General features: G+C 38.4%; 1 long non-coding RNA gene across 1 annotated transcript; it reads left to right on the top strand.

Moving 5' to 3' along the window:
• Positions 1–9752: 9752 nt before the first annotated feature.
• On the top strand, positions 9753–15939 carry LOC138175578 (uncharacterized). The gene is made up of 4 exons (XR_011172038.1): positions 9753–10121; positions 11487–11555; positions 13395–13468; positions 15177–15939. It is a non-coding gene; the product is annotated as an uncharacterized lncRNA (long non-coding RNA).
• Positions 15940–16601: the final 662 nt, after the last annotated feature.

Raw genomic sequence — 16601 nt, 5'->3', positions numbered from 1 at the left:
ACCAAAAGTTGTGAAAGCCTTCCTGCAAGCAAACTTCCGCTTAAGCAAGCTCTTCCCCCAAGGCAATATAAATCTCCCTCAATATGGGCTCTGTGTGACTCAGTATGTGTCACAGCTGTGAACTGGGCCGGAGCTCAAAGCAGCAAGACAATCCTGATTGAAATACCTCTGTACCTTTAGACCTGGGAACATGGCCCCTGTTCCAAGGAAAAAAGGGAACACGTGTGGTCACATAGGCCTACTAATGGATGGGGAAGATCTCATATTCCATTAACCCTACATATGGAAACTGGCACTTAGAGATTGGACGTTCCATTTGACCCTCTCTGCCTTCTTATCTGTGAGTGGGTAACAGGAAGAATGACTGCTGTCTCCTGGCTTCTCTCTACCAGAAACCTTCAAAAATTTTAAGAAACTAGCCAAGACTGTGCAATAGGAAAAAGCAGTATAGCCCAGCTCCTCTTTCCATCTACTCCACAATGATCTAGAAAATGCACTGGACTGATCAGGAAATCTAAGTTAAAATCACATACCAGTCCTGCTGTTGTATGTCCTTCTTTCTTGAAGAGCATCATGATATCAGGAAGGTGATGCCATGATTTGCAAGTGAATTGAATTTAAATGAAGGAAAGCTGTGCATATTCACCAGCCTCATTTTCTCCTCCAGAGCCATCTGGGTCCACTGGCCAGATATATATAAGGACAAGGGTCCAGCCCAGCTAGGCATATGGAGAAAGAGGTGTGCAGACACAGGATAAAATCTAACAAAGAGGGAACTGGGTGGATCTTCCCAGCACAGAGACTTGAGGCTTGAGAGTGTCCACTAAGACAGGAAAAGTTCCCAGATGCAGCACAGAGGACTGATAATATACAGGGAACAGGAACAGTTGCCAACCTTGCTTTGCACAGTTAGGTACAAAACTACATTTCACTCAATGAGGAAATGGGCAAAGGTGAGAAGAGAAAGAGGAAATAAAAGAGGTAGAAGATTCAAGGAAAGATAGGGAAAACAAAATAACCATGGAGGGGGATGAGAAAAAAGAAATGGTAACAATGTGTGATTGGAATCTGGGTAAAGAAAAGAGAGGGGGGCAGAGGAATAGAAACAGATTAAAACAAACCCAGACTGTTGGTGTTAAGCATGCTTTTTGCTCACTACCATCATCTTCTAAGGGAAAGGAAACAAAGAAAGGAAAAACTATAAGAGAATAGGATAAAGGGAAATATGCAATTTAATTATCACAACTGTGAATATGATTGGGATGAATTCATGACATGGAAAAGGTAACAGACTGGATTAGAAAGCAGAATCCAGCAATATGTTGTTTACAAAAACCATGCTTGTAACAAAAATGCACAAAGACTAAAATAAGGAGATGGAACAAAATCTATTATGCTTTAGCTGAAGTAAAAGGCAGGGGTAATAATCATGGTCTCAAAGGAATAGCAGAAATAGATTTGATTAAAAGATTGAACAGGAAATCTATATTTTGCTTAAAGGTACTCTAGACAATAAATTAATATCAATACTAAATATATATATATATATATATATATACACACCAAATGGCATAATAAATAATTAAAGGAAAAGTTAAATGAGTTCTAGGGAGAAATAGACAGCCAACTATAACACTGGGGAATCTCGATGTACTCATTTCAAATCTAGACAAATTTAGCCCCTCCCCCCAAAATAAAAAACAAGTTTAAGGACCCAAATAGAAATTTTGAATAGTTAGGCCTCTGATAACTATTAAATTTCAGTAGAAAGGAGTATGCATATTTCATGCAGTTGTGTATGACATCTTTATGAAAACTGATCGTAGATAAGGGCATTAAAATCTCACAAACATGCAGAAAAGCAGAAATATTAATCACATCTTTAATAGACTACATATAGTACAATAAAAATTATGTTCAATAAAGGGTTGATGAAAAAATAATTAAAATTAATTGGAGAGTAAATGACTTAATCCTAAATAATGGCTCAGTCAAATAAATCATAGAGCTAACAAAACAGAAACCAATAATTTCACTAAAGATCATGAGGACAAAGAGATGACATATCAGCATATTGGTGATGTAAATAAAGCAGTCTTTTGGTGGAAGGTCATGTCTCTAACCTCTTTCATCAACAAAAGAAAAAGAACAGATCAACAAATTGGACAAGCAAGGAAAAAAACCACAACTAGAAAGCTAACAAATTACCTCCCACCCCATTTAAATACAAAAATAGAGAATATGAAAACCAAATAAGAGATTAATAAAGTGTGTGTGTGTGTGTGTGTGTGTGTGTGTGTTTGGGAAGAAGGAGAGAGAGAGAGAGAGCGAATGAGAGCAAAAACCATCCCCTAATAGAAAAGTAATCAATGGACATAAAAAAGAGGTCTCAAAAAACAAATTACAAACTATTACTAACCACATGAGTGTTTCATATACCTGAAAATGAGAGAAATTCAAAAGAACTCTGAAATTTTACCTCACACCTACAAACAGACAAAAATGACAAAAGATGGGAGTGGTGAGTGTTTTATAATTGTAGTGAATGTTGTAAAAAAGAAAAGAGTACTAATCTACTATCTGTGGAACTGTGAATTGGTCCACACAATCTGGAAACTCATTTGGAGTTATGCTAAGAAGATGACAAAAATGTCCATGCCTTTTAACCCAGAGGCTAATATCCCAAGCCGGCCAGATATAAAAAATCAAGGCCCTATGTATTCCCACATTGCTTTAATGCCTTAAACACTTTCTAAATGCCAGAAGTGATCTCATAATCTTTAAATTTAGCTCAGGATTGGGCTTAGTTCCTAGGATTTAGCTCAAGTCAAGAAATCTCTAAATTCACTGGATGCTTTAAAAAAATTCAAAGTTTTTTCCATTTAAAAGAATTTGTTAGCCCCTTGAGTATCAAAAGCTATCCAACCAATGAAAATATGAACACATGATAGCTTTCTAAATATTTCTCTACCTAATGCAAAAATGAAAGCAAACAATTCTAAAGAAGAACAACTTGGTCTTTAAAAGCAGGCTTAATCATATGTACAGAGAAGTCCTGGATCAATTTGTTGAAATTCCCAAGTCAACTTGATGAGATTGTAGGGTGTAGGCCTTTGTTTGGAAGCATATTAGGGGCACCTCCCCATGTAGTATAGGCATGCCTGATGATGCTTTGCTGATAGGAAACAGGGAACTATTTGTGATTTTCTCACTGAAAATAAGAATGACAGACTCTTTTTGGAACAGCTGCTCCTCCATAAAATCAATCTAACATAACTTTCTCTTCTCTCTGTGTGCCTTTTTGTTTCTGTCTATATTTCTGTTTCTTCTGTGTTTCTCTCCATCTCTCTTTGTCTCTGTCTCTCTTCATCTCTCTGTCTTTGTTTCTCTCTATTTTCTTGGTCCCCCAATCTTCAAGTAACAGTTGGATAATCTTTGTAAGGTATGTTGTCTAAGGGATTCATTTTCAAACATGGTTTGGACTAGATGGTACCTGAGGTTCCTTCTGATCTGAAACTCTGCGATCCTGTCAACAAATAAATTTCAGAAATCCCCTGAGTCTCATTGAGCCCATACTGAGTGTTCCCTACCATCATGGCTGGTATTATTATGTTACCTTATAGATTTCCCCACTGTTTCTAAAGACACACCATCTTGCTTTCTCCATTAGGCTCTCCAATAAGCTCTTCTGGGTTACACATTCATTGTAATAAAGTCAAATTAAGGGAATAAGCATTTATTTAGTGCTCACTATGTGCCACTACTTTTTAATGGAGACAACATGCAAGCAATCATGTACTTACAAGATGCATATGACATAAATTGGAGGTAATTTCAGAGGGGAAAAAAAAACTAGCAATGGGAATGGGGGAAGAACAAGAAAGTCCTCTGGCCCAGGAAAGAATTGGAGCCCTCTCCTCCCTAGTATCCACTTTAAACTTTTCTCTGTTCTCAACATGCTACTATATTATCATCCAAACCATCTCGCTTGGTCCTATGTTTCAGGACACAGCACAGGGTCCAATTTACACAGCAATGTCAATCATGATTTTTGCAGTCTCAGAAATTTCTCTCCCCTCCCTTTAACTCATAACACATACACACACTCAACTCCCTGCACATGCTTACTAAGGAGCATTCGAACTGTTAAACTGTTAAACTGTTAATCTGGTCCTACCTGCTTTTCCAAATATTATGTTTACTTTCAACTCAGACGTTTACTCATGCAACTCAGCTCTGTTTGCCTTAGGTCCTTGACCTGTCTTTCCAGGACTGGTCTCCAACTTGTGCTTCTGTAACTTTTTGCTTTGTTCACCCCATTTCTCCAAACAGGTATGAGAAAACTTTATTGGAGTAGAAAAGAGACAGGCTGCAACTTCAGTGGAAAGAACTCTGGACTAGGTAGTTATCAAGTAGACCTGATCCTGCCACTAACTTGCTTTTTGACATATGTTAATATTTTCCAATATTTACACCTCTGGAAAAGGATGGGATTAGAGCACATGATGTATTTATGAGGTCCTTCTCAATTGTGATCTTATGAGTACTATGGATATGCATTTGCTTCTAGCACCAATCTTCTGACTTGATCTTTCCTTTTGTGCCTTTCCTCATGCAAATTAAGCAAATTTCTGTGCTCAGTTTCCCTTCTTTACCATCCTCTTTTTTCCCTCCTGCCTTCCTCCCCTTTCTTTTGCATATTGTCTCCACCCAACTTTCTTCCTTCATAGGAAGACACCCTAAATGTGGGGCCTGTTTGAACTTCATCAGGACTAACATTCTCCCCTTTTAGACAATCTTATCAGCTTCTGAGTCATCTGAAATTCCCCAAACTAGGATTTAACTCTGGTTAAAAGGCCATTATTCCTTTCTGAAGTACAACAACAGGAATTATGACTTGAAATAAACTCTGTGTTGTTACTAGCAGAGTGAACACAATGATATTTAATTAATTTTTTTATAATTAGCTAATGTTTTACATTTTAAAATGTTTTATGCATAAGATTAAATTTATTATCCTTTAACAGAGTTAGGAGGGACCTCACAAGTCTTCTCCAACTCATAGCTGAGCCACAACCCTCTTTATAACCTCCTTCACCAAGTGGCCATTCTAGACCTTGAATTTCTTCACGGTTTGTGACACTGTTCTGTCCATCGAAACTAATCCAGTCAGCCAATAGCTCTCCATGTTTACAACATCTGTTAAAGAGACCTTGTGGGACCTGTGAAGCTATTCTAAACCATGGCATCTTGATAAATTAGACTCCTGCAGAGCACCCAGGTGCAGGGCACAGTCAAAGAGACAGAGAAAGATCTTCAGTGGTTCCTTCCACTTGGCCTATACATGAGAAGACAGAGTAATGTCTCTGTTCTTGATTCGTTGTCAGTATACAGTGTCCATTTGGACATTCCAATACCCATAAAGGGCAACTTTGTCTGTATTTTATGTATCAAACTGTAAACAAAGTCATCCTCTATGTATAATCTCAACTTTTTGTTTTATTAAAACTTACTTGCAATTTCCCAAGTACAAGTAACAGTAATTGATAAGATTTTTAGCTCCCAAGAGACACCATCCCCCTCACAAAAAAATCTAACTCAACCTTATTATCTTACAGAATAAGCATTTCATTATTCCCAAGGGCAGAATGAGATATTTGGGTATCAAACAAAGTTGGCATTTGAAAGATAGAAAGATAGAGAACATCCTTGTTAAACAAAGTACTAAAAAATCTTCTCTATATAAACAGTAAATACAACATGCCTAATAGGAAAAGCTTATAACCAGATGAAAACATCTCAGTGGTTTAAATAGTTTTCCTTTTTGCTCCAATACTTGAAGCAAAGTATATCATAATTTTGGCAAAATAGATACTCCTTCCAGTGACCCAGAAAGCTTGTTGCTTTGCTGACAAAGTCCCTGGGACTTCAGGGTCAGCTCTCCACCTCACCCCAACAATAAGGCATTTGAGTAGGACTTTAGAGAAAAGTAGCTTTACAATATGCTGACAAATTTACCATGGAAGCTGGGATGTCAACAGTGGTACAAGTTTTAATTCTGGGACCCCAAGTGAAAAAAATGGTACAAAGGTCCCTGAACCCATTGCTAATTGTATAATAAACAAGCCTCCACCAGAAAAGAGTCCTCTGCTTTAATGGTTCCCCATGTAACTCAGGGGCTTTTGGAATAGCATCTGTGGTTTATTATGTGTATTTTTATATTTTATTTTTAAATTGTATTTCATTTATATATATTTTATTAATTAATTTATATTTTATTTTTTAAAAATTTGTTATATATTGACTATCTGAGTTAAAATCTGGCCTCAGAATACTTACTAGCTCTTTTACTCTGGACAAGTCATTTAATCTCTCTCAGCCTTAGCTTATTCATTTGTAAAATCAGAGTAAAAATAGCACCTACCTTCCAGGATTGTTATGAAGATATAATAAGACAATATTTGTAAAGCACTTTGCAAACCTCAAAGTGTTATATAAATGCTACCTATTATTATTATCTATCTATAAGTTTTGAGTGATAATGAGAGAAACCTATTTTTCAAAGCACAATTAAGTATGACCTGCTCCAAGAGGTCTTGGGCATGACATTTTAGGAAGGATAATGATAAGCTAGAGGAAAACCCCCCTGAGGGGTTTTTCTGCTCTCCCTGAGGAGAGCAACCAGGATAATGAAGGATCTGAGTTTATTCCATAAAAGGATCAATTGAATGACCTGTGGAGTTGATTAGCCTAGAAAAACTTTAGGCTTAAACTATACATAACTAGCATCTTCAAATGCTCCAAAAACTGTCCTCTACAAGAAGGATTAGACTTCTGTATGGTCCTAGAGAGCAGAACTAGAAACAATGGATAGAAGTTGCAAGGAGTCAGATTTAGTGCTTAATGAAAGGAGAAGCTTTCTCATAGTTAGTACAATTGGACTGCCTTGGGAGGTTGTTAAACAAATATTGGATTACTGAGATGGGAGTCAGGGCAAAAGTGGATCCGGGTCAGCTTCAGTTAACATGGCTCCAAACAGGCAATCTTGGACCCAAATATGAGCCCTTAGGGCAAAGAGAGATGAAAATAGCTTTAGGACTAGGAGAGGAACTCCTGAGACCTTCTTTTCTCCTGGCTGACTGCTTTTATCTCCTTGCAGGCTGTTTGCTTTTCTTGTTGTGGACTTCTATTACTCCTTTGTGAAATGTTTTTTATCTAGGGGTTATTGAAAATATTTTCTTAAAAGAAGAGGCATATCTAAGGCTATGAGTGGTCCGTTATGCCACATATAGAATTTAATGTAATGGTTTCTTTTTGAAAAAGATTGGAGAGAGTGAGAGGGAAGTGGTGCTCTGATCCTCTGTTAGCAGCTTGCTCAGTGATGAAGGCAGGATGCTATTGCCAACATAGCTATCTCACTGCTGAGAGCTCACTGTCAATGCTACAAGACCCCTACAGGTGAGAGTACCACTGCTTTACCCATAACCTTAATGCTACCAAATGTCATTGCCTGACAGCAAGTAACATAGCAGAAAGGGTAATGGCACCGGATTTGCAGAACCCAGCCCAACCGGCTGTGTGGGTGGGTCAGAAGCAGTGTGAGCTGGCCCTAGTTAGCTGGGCAGTGAGTAGTGGGCAGCTTCATGCTAGCACTCAGTTGATATTTGTAGTTTGCAAAGATGAAAAAAAAAATAGAAGCCCTTGTGCTGTGCTGTGAGTACTTGTGAGGACAGAATGTGGGGCCCTTGGGGCAAAGACTATAAAGGCATCTCTAGAACTCTGGAGGGGAGAAATCCTTTAGACAGCAGGGCCCTACACTATAAATTCTTCTTAGGCTTGCTTTATCTTTTATCTTTTTGTGGCTTGCTTCTATCACCTTATGACATGCTTTTACCTTGGGTTTCAAACATTTGTATTAAGGAAACTGCATATCTTAACCTTTCAATTCTGAGCGGTTCCTTGCATCAAAGGTGGGATTACGAACAGGGTAGATATTTAGACAAATGTGTTGTAGTGGAAATTTTTTTGGTGGGGGGAGTAGGAGAGGGTAAGAATGGAGAAGAGTTAGACTAGATGGTCACTGAGACCTCTTCCAACTCTGAAATTCTGTGTCTCAGTAAACTAAACCTCCTCAATTTTCCCCAGGGGGCTTTGTTTTGATCTCTTCTTTGCCCCTATGTAGCAGCAAGCACCCCAGCATCCCCAGGGTGGCTGCTAACACAGGTTCTTACATCTGCTTTTCTAAAGGAAAGCAACTCAAAATGGGTTAATAAGCTTACTTTAATCAATCGAAAACAGATATTGTTTACCTAGTTCAAGGGGGAAAAGGTCAGCACCCCGAACTTCAAGAAGTTACAAGACAAACAGATCAAGCAGAAAGGCTTCCAAACTGTTCAACCATTACATCCATACCAAATCACAGTTACCAGAGAGGGAAGCATCAGCATCTGGGTTTTCAAAGCCGGGGGGCTCTCAATGGCTACCCAGAATCTCATCTGGTCAAATCACACAACACTTCTCAAAGTGAGCCCCAAAACAAAGTCTCACATCAGGGATTATACAGTCTTCTCCTGGGTCAGAGAATGTAACAACCCTCTTGACCCACTGCCCAATCACAAAGCACCAAGGTGTGGGCGTTCCTGAAAAACAAGCCTCCCACCACAGGCTCCAAGTGCATTTAACCTAGGGGCAGGGAAGATCTTAAAAATTTACATTCCTATAACACCCTATCACATTCTATCTTATGTTACACACACACACACACACACACACACACACACACACACACATATACGTAGATATATATGTACACACACATATATGTTTGTATATATGTCAGATCAAGGTCATAAGCTCCTTGAAGCTTCACATCTTTGTATTCCTAGCATTTTAAAAAAGATTTATTGGAACTTTCTTCAGGGTATTTTAGATCCTGAAATATACAGGAAGAGCTCACTTACTAATTTTAAAATGAAGAGTCATTTACATTTGATTTGTAGTAATGTATGTATGAATCATTAAATCATAACTACCTCTGGGGTCATTCCAATTGAGCTTTAATAGAAGTAATTAGATGCATAATCGTTTTAGGGCAGGGAGTGGAAAAAAATGATATATCTCTTTAATACTACAGGAGATTGTCTAAATTTAAAATAACATTCCATTACTCATTTTGGAATATATCCCAAACACTTGTAGTTGATCAAATTATCTCCGATATAAGGCCAGAACTTAAGCATCTGAAATCTCATTTTAAATATATGACAAATTCATAGCTGGCAACTTTTATGATACAGATATGAAGCAATTCTGTTGAAAACTCTCCATCATCTCAGTGTCATGAGAGCTTAGTAACTGCACAGTTTGACAGCTGGAAGAATTACATCTTTATGTCGTAGTTTTAATAGATGCTACATATGTGTGGCATCTAAAGCACCCCCACCCAAACCCACACATACACACATACACAAATATGGGGCCCCCAGAATAGATATATCTTGTGGAAGGCTATCTGTGGGTCCATGTCTGCCCAAAACCATAGTTCATGAGCCCCCATTGATGTGTTTACTTTTTATCTAATCAGTCAGAAGACATACTAGCTCAAAGCAAAGGCATTTAATGAAATAACATAGTGAGACAAGTTGCAATAGAATATTTCTTCCATAAACCCTAGAGCAAACTCTGCTATAAACACATATACCACCAGTGAGGAAGAGTGAGAATGTACCAGAATCACATATGAAGGACTACTACTCATGTAAAGTAACAACTGGTGAAGTTATCATGCTGCCTTCACTGGGCTGCTTCCCAGTGGGTGCGCCATCTTCTCCAGGTACATCGCTCCACCGCATCCTGCAAGTGATGATTGGCATTGTTTGGCCAAATGGGTAACCACTTCTTTCATTTCTCCTAAGGTGACACAGACACTGGCCTAATAGACCAGGGCCTTCTACTGAGAATTCTTCAGCTGATGAATGGCCAAATCCGGATGCCTGTCAGTATCCTCAGACATACTGACCTGCAGTCTCAGTCCTAAGCTTGTGGTTGGATTATGCTGGAGTCACAGTGTCATGGAACTAGAGCTAGAAGTCTGATACTTCCTCATTTTATTGATGAGACAAGTAAGGCCCAGCAAGGTTAAATGATTTGCCCAAGGTCACATGTTACTGAGTGACAGAGGTTGGATTCAAACCCAGGTCCTCCATCTCTAATACCAATGCTCTTCTTTAGAGGTAAGTGGTCTGGAGTCAGGAAGACCTGAATTCAAATTGAGCCTCAGACACTTATTAGCTGTGTGACCTTGAGCAAGTCACTTACCTTTTATTTGCTTCAATTCCAAAAACTGTAAAATGGTAACGATAATTGTATTTATTTTGCACTGTTATTTTGAGGATCAAATGAGATAATATTTGTAAAAAGTACTTAGCACAGTGCCTGGCACATAGTGAGTACTGTATAAATGTTTATTTCCTCTCTTGCCCCTCCCTTTCTGCTATACCATGATGCTCTTGCCAGGCTCTCTGGGTACCTGTTGTTGCCTAGATATCTCTGTAACTTGACAAGAAAGGAGCTGACTGCAGGTCTTTGCCATCTGAACACCGTTTCTGGTCTTCCTACTATCTGACCAGGACCTATACTAGGTCCTTACACCAGGGTACCACTCACTACCTTTTCTACTGTTACCATCAGTACTGTGCTGCCTGCAGGCTGAATGTCATTGCCAACATCATTATCTTGCTGTAACCAGTGCTGTAGAAGTTATCACCTCCTAGACCAGAGTGCCACTTCTTTCCCTTTAACCCAACTGCTAGAGCAACTAAACAACTACCGACAAGTCAAATGTCATTGGGGCAGCTAGGTAGTGCAGTGAATAGAGCACTGACCCAGGAGTCAGGAGGACCTGAGTTCAAATTCAGCCTTAGACACTTAACACTTACTAGCTATGTGACCTTGGGCAAGTCACTTAACTCCAATTGCCCTGCCTTCCCCCTTCCAAAAAGTACTGCCCCCAAATGTCATTGCCCTCATCACTGCTCATCTGCTAGCCAAGAACCAGGGTACCATTACTCCCTCAACCTCTAGTTTTTTTTAAAAGATGGTCTTTCTTTGTATGAAATCCCTCCCTGGTTGCTACTTGTCCAAATTATGATTCCACTTCTGGTAGAATAAATCACTTAGAGCCTGGGGTTGATATATACAATATCTTTAAAAAGAACATATTCAATAACCCCTAGTAAAAAATGTTTCACAAAGCAATAAAAAGTCAACCAAAAAAAAGGGGGGGAGCAGATAAGCAGACTGAAAAGGAAATAAAAGGAGTTGATTTTCCTAATCCTCTGGAAGGTGCCACATCCAGAGTCTTCCTCATCTGAGTAAACATAGTTTGAACATTTATCCACCTCTGACAGTCTTTGCAGCAGTTGAGAGGATGTTCTAAGAACCCACTTGTATGATTCTCCAATTGTACTTTTCTTCTGTTCATAAAGGACTCTGACTAATGGAATGGATAACCTTTGCAAGGCCATGGCTGCTCTCCAGGGCTATCTTGTAGACAGGTAAGTTGGCCAATCTTTTATCCACTTGATATGGACTTCCATTGGTCTGTTAGTTTGTGTACTCACAGTGCATCAAGATCTCTTAGCAGAAGTCTTATCTAAATTCTTTACAATGAACCATCATATTGACACTTGTTTCCATCCGAGATTTTCTGAGGCAGGCTACAACTAGTCAGTAGTCCTTTTTGATATATCTCTCAACCAAGGGATATGCTATTTGTGTTTCCATCTCATGAAAATTCAAAGGACAAGTCAACAGGTAAATGTAACTCTTTCTCAGACATCAGCATGTATGGAGTAAAACCTATTTGGTTCCATGTAGTGCATGCACTAAAATGCCATGTACTAATTCCATGGAACCTTCAACTTAGGCATCAAGGTCCCTTTCTGGTTGTGGCTCTCCCCAAGGGTAGATAAGATATGGTCCTGGATTTCTTTGTTCCTGACAAAGCTAATTTGCTTTCAAAGTCTCTACCCTCCTGGTCAGAGTGGATTCTGGAAGGGGCCATATGGCAAGGAAGTCATATACAAACAAAAACTTATCCCATAGCACTCTCTGTTTCTTTGTTGGATATACTCGTGCATAGCAAGTGAAATGGTCATCCACCACCAGGATATTGTTTATCTGCTTTCAGAATATAAACTCTATACAAGGCTAAACAAGTCTGTCTATATAAACTACAACAACTCTCTGGCATGCAACATGATTTGGCAGCTTTTGCTTTCAACACATCAGGCTTTCAATACATATTGCACATATTATGGCCACCTGCTGCTACTTGGGGCCAGTAAAATCTATTTCTTACTAGGATAAGAGCCTTTTCTTGACCCATATCCAAAACTGTCATGTAGTGCTGTCATGTTCATAGAGCAAGAACTTCTTAGCACCATGTGTGGGCTCAGTTACATGTTGATAACAATATTCCATTGCATAGCCCCAACTTCTGCCATTATCTCAACTGTAAGATACCCTGTGTAGAATGAAGTTTGAATCCCCCCAAAAATCACTCACTCGTGGTTTATATCAGTTGTTCCTGCCACCAACCATCCAAGCATAACTGAGGCAAAGAGAATTGATTCAATGCAACACAGTTCACATACATTGTTTATATGAAACTATACTTCATTTGACTTTGGTCCAGGGTGATCCCTGGGTAATACATGTAGCTTTCATCTCTTCTGGGATATCACCCTAACTTTGAATTCATATGGACTCCAGAATTGGGCATCTACATTCACATTCTTCTTTTTCACTACCATAAGATATATTGAACTCATAGTTGACTACAGCTGTTACCCATCTCTGGTGGACTACATTCAACTTGGCACTGGTGAAAAGAGAGGTCTGTAGATTACTATCCATCTATCCCTCAGCTTTCATATTCAAAATAAAGGCAGGGAGGCTAGATGGGTGGAGAATGAGCCCTATTAAAGATAACTGTCTAAGTTAGGGTTGGAAATGAGCCAGAACAAAAGGTAACCAAAGGAGGGGAGGTCATTGTTCTGACTACTTAGCTTGTATTCCTTGTTTTTGTGTGGAAACTTGTCCATAGGAAAAAAAAAAACCATTGCTCTGTGACCAGCAGAAGAAAAAAAATAACTTTTTTCATTCCTTCCATATGAAGTACTGAAATTCTATCCTTTAAAAAGCAACATAGTAGCTTGCAGTCTTTCTACACTAATCTTGAGGAAAAAAGTAATGTTCATTGATATTTATTCCACATTGTCTAGATTCCTCGATAATGCAGAGATGCAAAAGATAGTTGGTTTTGTGAGGATCACCTGTGTAATGTTTCAAATGGTTTTAACACTGTATTTTTCACTTTTTGTTCTGAACAGGTGTGCAGTTATTCTACACGCCTTTATAAAGACTCTTTCTCAACTCCATAGGAAGCTGTACTTCAAAAGGCTAGGTAAAGTGATTCAAATCAATTTCTCTTTCTTTTTTCACATCCCTTCCCAGTGAGAAAACTCTATACTTAGATCAGCTGTAGAGGAAGATCAGAAACCTGACTAACCACTGCAAAGAAGTTTTCAATTCTTTGGAGTTCATTGTAATAAGACATTTGCCTCAAGGGTTGTGGGAGAACTGACAATGTATGAAATTCCTCATTGGGTCAGACCAGTTACCCATTTGGTATAGTATTATGTTTCTTATGTATACCAGTGAATATTTTGTTTGAGAATATGGTTATTGCCTCCCAGGAAATCAACTTTAAAAGGCTAAAGATAATATAATGAGTATCCTTAACTTTTCCTTTAAGGCAGCTAGCTGGCGTAATGGTTAGAGTGCCAGGCCTGGAGTCAGAAAGACATCTTTCTGAGTTCAAATCTGACCTCAGATGCTGCCTAACTGTGTGACACTGGGCAAGCCATTTAACCCTGTTTGCCTCAGTTTCCTCCTCTGTAAAATGAACTCCAGTGTCTCTGCCAAGAATACCCTATATCACAGGGCAGCTAGGTGGCGCAGTGAGTAGAGCGTCAGCCCCGGAGTCAGGAGGACCCAAGTTCAGTTCCGGCCTCAGACACTTAACACCCACACAAAAATACTAGCCGTGTAACCTTGGGAAAGTTACTTAACCCCAATTCCCCTCCAAAAAAAGCAAAAAAGAAAAAAAAGAATACCCTATATGGGGTCACAAAGAGCCAAACATGACTGAAAACAACTCAACAATGACAGCAACAACACCACAACAACTTTCCTTTGGCAATCTGTTACAAATTTGTCATCTGTGAATACAATTGACTAAATTCTCATGGAGTTTGTATACCAAGCTCAGTAGAGGTAAAATCTGAATTCTTGAAGTATTCAAAAGTAGAAAAGCTGTTTTGGCAAATAGTGGGTGAAATCAATTATCAACTCTCAAATGCAGAGAACTGGAAGAGCCATGCCAATAATTAGCCATATTCACCACTAACTGTCCTAATGAAGTTGATGTATGGGGGAGAAGAGGATGCTATGACCAATATCTCTAAGGAGCTCCTGCTCTGTCTGGAAGCTAAATAAAGCATAGTGTTGAAAGCAATTGAAATCAGTATCCTTTGTCCACGTCTTTTATCTGGTCTGCATATCTTCCTGTTATTGAACCATGACTGTGTCTAAATCCAAATTTAGCATAAGCTCTTCTCAACTATTGTGTTGCTACCTTAGTAAATGGCTTCTCAGCTGGCCTAATGGATACATCTATCACTTTCTCCTAAAGACAATGATTTATCCCTGGCAGCTTTTGACTCTCAGCTCCATATATTGACAGATACCTGAGCCAATACCCTATATAGTCGGGAAGGGATATGGGATTCAGCTCACAACCACAATGACACATAGGCATAGAGCAGGAGTTGCGAAGTCTCATAAGAGGCCTCAATTTGGGGAACTTGGGTTGCAACAGATCAATAATCAGTTCCCCAGACTCATAGCCTCCTTCCCAGCTTGAAATCCTCATTTCTATACCAAACTACACTATCTACTCCATATTAGTACATTGGATTCTAGCTCTCTATTTTAAAAAAAAGGTTTTTATCCAGAATATTGTCTAGTTGATGTTTGGTTATATCTTAATTTTGACTCTGCCCCTCTTTTCCCAGAAAAGAATTGTTACTAAGATTTCTCTCTCTTAATAGTCAGGAGTGGCACAAATAATAGTGATGGATTGCCTATTCTCCAGAGATCTGCCCACCTACCAGGTCTGAGGTGAGGGTAAATGAAGCCATACCAGAGGAAAGGTATGTCAAGGTCATGGAACATGGGGAGTAAGGCCACCAAGGGAAAGGGAGGGGTGGTCACACAAGCCAGTGGAGGGACAGTAATGGAGAGAAAGTAATAGGGAGAAAGCACAACTCTTCCTTCCCTCACTTCTTGTCCATGCCCTGAACAAAGTCACTCTCTGGTCCCCATGATTGCCTTAATCACTGATATATAGGATCATAGATTTTTAGCACTGGAAGGAACCTCAGAGATGATCTAAACATTTTATATGTAATGAACTTCTTCACTCTAAAGGAAGAGGGAAAGAAAGGGAAGTATAAGAATGTATTGTTCAGTCATTTTTCAGTTGTGTCCAATACTTCATGACTCCATTTGGGGTTTTCCTGGCAAACATACTGGAATATCAAACAGTAAAGCTATAATAGTTGAGGACATCATCATGTCCTTTTCAGAACTAAAGAAATATAACAAAAATAAAAAATAAAAAAGAAGTTAAGAACCTGAATGGAACTTTAGAAAATTTAGATGTGATAGATTTCTAGCAATGACTGAATTTCTAGCACTTTCCAATAGGGTGTTCATTGTCATCATTATTATCCGACATAGTATTAGAAATGTTAGCTACAGCAATAATATGAGAAAAAGACATTGAGGGAATAAGCACAGGCAAAGAAGAAACAAAAACGATAGTTTACTTTGAGAATTCTAGATATTCAACTAAAAATTAATTTTTAAAAATTGATTTCAAAAAAGTAGAAGAGTATAAAATAAACTCACAAAATCATCAACTTTTCCATATATTACTGAAAGAAATATAGCAGAGACAGAAAAAGAAATTCCATTCATAAGAATGATAAAATTCATAAGGTACCTCAAACTTCTTACTAAGATACTTGCAAGAATTATATTTATACAGCTACAGAAATAAAGGACAACAAATAATTAGAAAGAAATTAATTGTTCATGGTTCAACTATGACAATATAATAAAAATTACAATGCTACCTAAAACAGTTTTCTTATTCAGTGCTATACCAACCACCTTGGTATTACTTGAGGATTACTTAGTAGAACTAGACAAAATAACAAAATTCATTTGGAGAAACAAAAGGTCAAGATCCTTATAAGAAATAGTGAAAAGAAAAAAAAGCAACAAAGAAAGGGACCTAGCAGTATCAGATTTCAAACTATATTAAAAAGCATTTATCACTAAAATAATTTGGCCTTGAATAAAAGACTGAAAAGTTGATGAATGGAACACATTAGGAACCCAGGATTAAGAAGTAAGTAAAAACAATAGGATAGTGTTCAACAAATACAAGGACACAAACTAGTGGGATA

Source organism: Petaurus breviceps, unplaced genomic scaffold (assembly GCF_028583685.1).
Source record: "Petaurus breviceps papuanus isolate PSGF00001 unplaced genomic scaffold, PetGlider_PUasm1.0 78, whole genome shotgun sequence".
Lineage (NCBI taxonomy): Eukaryota > Metazoa > Chordata > Mammalia > Diprotodontia > Petauridae > Petaurus > Petaurus breviceps.
The sequence above is the reverse complement of the archived record's forward strand: the minus strand, read 5'-3'. Positions and strand labels throughout refer to the sequence as shown.